The 6,000-nt window shown below is 34.3% G+C and overlaps 1 protein-coding gene across 2 annotated transcripts in view; it reads right to left on the reverse strand.

Annotated features, from left to right (window-relative positions):
• LOC150092889 (beta-1,4-glucuronyltransferase 1-like) overlaps window positions 1-4,206 on the reverse strand; it is an 84,686-nt gene extending 80,480 nt beyond the window's left edge. For both annotated transcript variants that reach the window (XM_090413696.1, XM_090413697.1), the window contains exons 1-2: window positions 4,101-4,206; window positions 1,845-2,077 (exon numbers count right to left, since the gene is read on the reverse strand). The gene's annotated coding sequence lies outside the window, so the exon portion shown is untranslated. The remainder of the gene's footprint in view (window positions 1-1,844; window positions 2,078-4,100) is intronic.
• Between the last annotated feature and the right edge of the window lie 1,794 nt (window positions 4,207-6,000).

Below are 6,000 nucleotides of genomic sequence, written 5' to 3' on the forward strand. Positions count from 1 at the left end.
AATTCGGTTCACCTAGGTCAGTGATGGCGAATTTTTTTACCCAGGTGTGTCAAACATCTTTTTTTTTTAAATATTGACATTGTTGATGTGTCAATATTTAAAATGCATACATGCATTATAAATTTAACTACATAATCATAGATGGTGACTTATACATATCATATTAGGCTATTTATTTAATAGGACGCTGATATAAAATCTATGAATTCATATTATACAATTAATTTAATAAAGTGAAATTACAAACTTACATTATATTTAATGACTTTTCTGTTGCTGAGTTCTGGTAGAAAGTTGCTTTGTAGAAGGGAGGGCTATAGGGTGTACATTTTAATGCTACACAGGCAGCGCTCATATCATTGCTCAATCTATTTCTCCCTTTCGATTTGATATTATTTAAGGCAGAAAATTAAGTTTCACAAGCGTATGTAGAAGAGAATCTGGTTGCCAGATTTATTACCGGTACATTTGTGGCTACCTTGTTACGTTTTACCTCTCTATCGTGCTACTAAATAGCAGCTATTTAATAGGTTTTGTTGCAATCATCGTAAGTTGTTACTATTTGCATCATTTAACAAAATTTACTGAATTTATTGCAACTATAAAAATGTTTTCATTATTTACTCAGATAAATTCAATATTTAATGCTGCGAATTATATTTCCTGTTAAAGTGGTTTCAAATATGTTTAAAACTTGTATTGCTCAGTCGAGAGACTCGGAATGCATGCATGAACGAATTTCAGACAGAAGTCAAATGAAAACTTTGATTTATAATATATAAAGTACATATTTATGAGTTTGTATCGTACAATATTGATAATAATTTTTATAAGTTTTTATAATATCATATGACTATGCACAAATTATAATGATTAAGAAAGAAAACGTAAACTTAAAACGCTCGTTGTTTATAGGCTAGTTGCAAAATAAAATAGAAATAAGCTAACTACAAAATAAAATAGAAATAGGCTAACTGTAAAAGATAATTCTTTCAATGAATAAACCTACCTTCGCCTTGACTGAGAGTGATCTTACGCAATTTATCGCAGTTTTTTCATCATAATGCCAATATCTTTCAACATCCAAGGTGTGTCACTTGAAACCCTCAAGTGTGTCAGTGCTGACACGCGTGTCATAGGTTCGCCATCACTGTCCTAGGTCATAATGCGTGGACGCATTATGACACTAGGGAAAGCGCGCGGGAAGTTTCAGCGTGTTTAGCAAAAGTTAGGTTCGAACAAACGTTTAAAAATAGTAATGGTGAGTACTTTTGACTGGGTTGTTGGTCGACTGTCGAGTAGCAACACGAGCAGAGCATACCGTTGCCATGGAAATATAGAAGCATAACGTCATGTTCGTCTGGACATGACGTTATGTCCAGACTGGAATAAACTAAACTTATAGCGAGATTAACAGCGATCCGTGTTGTTCGGGATTAAACATAAACACACAACCGATATTTTTATCTTCCTGCTCTCTAGACAGCATCATTAAAATTTTCTTTAACATCACTTGCGATGCACATTGATGGACAAATTTTGGTAGGCGATACAGTAGTGCCCCCCCCTCCCCTTTAAGATCACTCGCTTTACGAACCCCTGTTTTTATGGATGGTAAAATTTTTCCGTTCTTGATGTATGAAATGTCAGACCACAGAAGCGAGCCGATCGGAATGTGTGTCCTTCTCGTGGTTGCTGACTGACTGAATCACAGAACATAGTCGTAAGTGAGAATAAAGCATTTTTTTTTTTATTATTGAATCAACATGATTTATTTTTTTATCATATGATTTAGTTTTAGGTCACAAAATATTGCACACATATTTACGTTAAAAAAAACTCACCGTGAGTCGCTGCGTTCTGATTGTTTGTAAGTTGCTTCTCTCTTCATTGATTGTCCATGTAGTTTAAAATTATTCGTGCAATACATACTGTATTTATATCCTCAAAAATCTCTCGGAAGAAGGAAAGTGAATTTGAGAATATAAAAATCCTTCCGCTGAGAGCATTATATCCAGAATGAAATTGATGGAACTTTCTCCAAGTTTCAGTTGTCCCATTCTACGATAAGATCCACCTTAAAGAATATAAAGAGTTTATTATATTATGGAGTTCAAAGTATTTCCAGGAACGTAATCCCATTAATCCCATAATATATATATATATATATATATATAAACGTGAATAATTACTATGCAGTAAGTTTTATTTTTATAACAGAACAACAGAAAGCTCTATAACAAACAGTTCTTGTGAACAACAATAACAAAAAACAGGCTTCAAACACACAGCATTTCCATATTCGAATGGGGAATAGGTTAAATAGTACTTGTGTAGAAGACAAGCAATCAAACGCATTCATCTTTTTATATGTAAGTTTAATAAATATTACTATGCGAAATTTCATCAAAATCCATCAGACGGTTCAAAAATGAATGAGGCGACAGCATTTAGCTGCTGTCACTTTACTGAGTAAAGACCGTTAACTAGCGTTTTGATAGATCTGCGTGACGTGCCGTAGAGTGTATTACAAAATTAAACGATTTTACCAACAAATATAAAAACCCAAAAAAAAAAAAAAAGAAAATGGCGAAAAATACTTCAATCGTGTACGGAGACAAATGAACTGCGTTCAGCAGCGAAGTCATTATAGATGAAGATGAAGCAGGCTTATTATCAACTGCATAGGGTCAGAGGTCGAAAGTGAGAATACAGAAGATATTTACGCAGCCTCGTTTTCTTGTTGCTAGGTGCTGTGCTTGCAGTAAGGTTCAAATATAAAAGAGTTTTAGTTCTAATTTATAAATGTATAAATCTATTTATAAATTACTTCCTAATTGTTATGACACGAAAAAAAAAAAAGAAAAAAAACAGGCACATAACCAGCAGGCATCACCTTGCCAAACGGTGTCTCTTTGTCGAAAACCAGTTTTCAGACTGAACCGAAATCAACTTGTTCAGCAATAGAAAGAATATTTTTTTCTAAATCGAAAGAAGATATATTTTTTTAAATCGCCGTACTTCGGTCCGTTTTGAAACCGACGCTGCATGTACCAATGATAATTCCTTTCGACGTCGAACTACCTGTTCCTGTTTGTAAAATTCTGCGCAAAGAATTTAAACAGCGCATTTTGTTGTGAAAGTTTTGAGTAAAGACAGTATAAAGTGCACACACTTTACATCGATGCTTTCGTCATCACGCTCCACTTAGACTCACGTATGTATTCACGTGGTCGTCTCCTATTACCTTGCTTGAAGTTTACCTTTGTACGCTGTCCCCACTCATGCTTCCCGGTGTCTGATTCTCACTTACGGCTTTATTACAATCTAAGATTTGTTTCAGACCGTGACATCGAAAAAGTTTCTCTTTACCTGTACGCACTTCGTCTACGTCCGTTATCCTTTCTTAAAATGTTATGCTTTCTTAAAATACGATTAGAAGAAGTTAATTTATTGTGATTATCGAAATCCAATAAGAGTTATTGGATTAAGAGAGAACCAATCTTAGATTAAGAGAGGACCAATAAATTAAGTCTCCATCATATATATAATTTCAATCGATATTTTAGAGATCCTATAATAAAAAATATCCTTAAATCTGCACGTGAGCTATCATTCGTTGAGATTTCTTTAAACATTCCTTTTAGATCCACCAATTTAATGCAGTATTAACCTTATAAGAATTAATGAAGAGGTTAGGTTAGGCCTAGCTTTAAGACTAATAACTGCTGCTTATTTTATACTAAATGAAAGTTATTTTCGTGAAACTTTATTTATTGTAATATCCAGTTTTGCATTTGTGCTATTCATGGTTTAATATAGTTTACAATGAGCTAAAATATTGCTTTTTGAAATCGGAATATATTCAGCAACGATACGCTAACGTATAGAGAATGGTGTCTGGAGTCGCATAGTTCCTTCTTATCCAAGGTCAGTGGAAAAACAACCTATCAGAGTAATGAAATGTCATAATTTAGGGTTTAAACTTTACTGTTCATAAAGTATGGTGCATCTTAACCTCTCTAGTTTTTATTCTGCCATATAAACTAAGCATTAATATTCGACAAAATAATTGACAACAATAATTCTTACTTTCTTACCTGCACTTTATTCTTAGTCCATTTTGGTGTCTGTAGCTCAAGCTGTCTATCGCTAGTTATTTGTGCGTTTCGATTTTGCGCTGTGTTTTACTACCGGATATCCTTCCTGTCGCCATTCCAGAGATAAGCTGTCAGTGTGTGTCCTCTCCTGGCTAACAAATAATGAATAAATTCTGTTTGCAGTGCGTTTCAGAATTAGTTTGTAAATTGGGAAGAGGAAGTAGAATACTTAATTTGAACCATTATTATGATATTGATTATTTGTTTTAATTAATTAAATAAATTGGGCCTCCCTTAGCTCAGGCAGGTAGGAAAGACCTGGGTTCGAATCCCGTCTACGATATGAAGAACCTTTATAAAAGCTCTTCAGTTGAAGATGAATTAGTCGGTCTCATACAGTGGTGGAAGGATTTTTTCCTACCGGAAACTCTGGTTTTTCACCATAAAACAGGCAAACCGTCCAGAAGAACACACGCAGTATATCGCCAGAGCAGACTGCGGGAATAAAGATTAACCATCCTGTTCTGTTGGATCTGGTTTCGAGAGCCTGCATGGTACGGTGTAGGTCTACTCGTAAGCTTAAAACAGAAAGGAAAGAAGGAATTAATTACTTTTTTTAATTACAGGTTTAGGTCAGTAAATTTCTTTTTCACAGACCATACTCATTCGGAAGATAACCACTTGGTGATAATTTTCATATTCGGTGACCTTACTTAAGCCAGATACGAAGTCGCATTACTAATCCATTCTGAATCTGTTAGATTCGTTTAGTAATTGTATGTACTCAAGTTATCCGTGGACCCTGGCCAAATTGATTTTACGGAAATGCAGTATTTGGAATTCATACAACAATTTGGCAAGGCATTTTAATTTTTTTTTTTTTTTTTACCATCGGACTATTTGCAAGAGCAAAAAAAGATCAAAATGCTTGGAAATAATATACTATATAGCAATAGGTGTACTATGGTTAAATGAGAAGACGAAGACGGGGATGAAGAGTTTCGCTCATGTTTGCACTACATCCAACTTATAATTTTATCTTTGTTAAGTAAAGGAAAATTCTCATGCCAGAAATGCTACTTTTACGTATCTTCCCATTTTAAGTGTTCACCGTTTTGTGTGGACACAAAGTTTAAGATTACTTTCCAAGCACTTCTCATTAAATATTCATAGCGCTCTTCTCTCGTTCCGAAGAACGTACAATGCTTGAGTATTTCTTTCTAATGCAGCATAATATCCTTGTTAGTATGATGTTCAGGATATCATTATGGGATCCACTTATATTTAAATTTATGAAATATCTTTTCACTGTCATGTGCGATTAATGAATACGCCCTTTTAACAACGAATTTCTGAATTACCATAAATATCTTGTATGCAGAGCAGGTGCTAAACAAAATGGCGAGAAGCATCCTGAGCAACCCCTCTGTAGATCAAGATTGATTTCTTTTCCTTTCCTTTTGCCATTAACGACGGAACTCTTTAAGTCAGAAATGATCATTCAGTCAGTCGGTGATACTTTTCAATTGTAGTAAAAAGTAGTATAAGCTGTACATGAACTAAAATATTTTACAGTGATAGGGATGCAATAAGAATATTCTAAGTAAAATACAGTGCAAAACTGTATTTTACTTAGAATATAATGTACTTTCAAAATAATATGCACAAAAGTGCATATTATTTTGAAAGAAACAATGTACAGTTACTTTTGTTTGACTCTCCGTCAACCATCAGTTCCCTCGATAGTATGTGAACATTCTGGACGATGCAATGCTTCCCACTTTGTGGTTTTTCTACGCAACTGACCATTGTCTATTTCAACAAGACAGTGCACCGTGTCATAAGGCTGCTGCTGTAACCATGGTTTGTGAACATGAACGTCACCACAACAGTCAACAGT

This window comes from Typopeltis vanoorti, chromosome 24 (assembly GCF_054136105.1).
Source record: "Typopeltis vanoorti isolate ZY-2024b chromosome 24, IOZ_Tvanoo_1.0, whole genome shotgun sequence".
In the NCBI taxonomy this organism is placed as follows: Eukaryota; Metazoa; Arthropoda; class Arachnida; order Uropygi; family Thelyphonidae; genus Typopeltis; species Typopeltis vanoorti.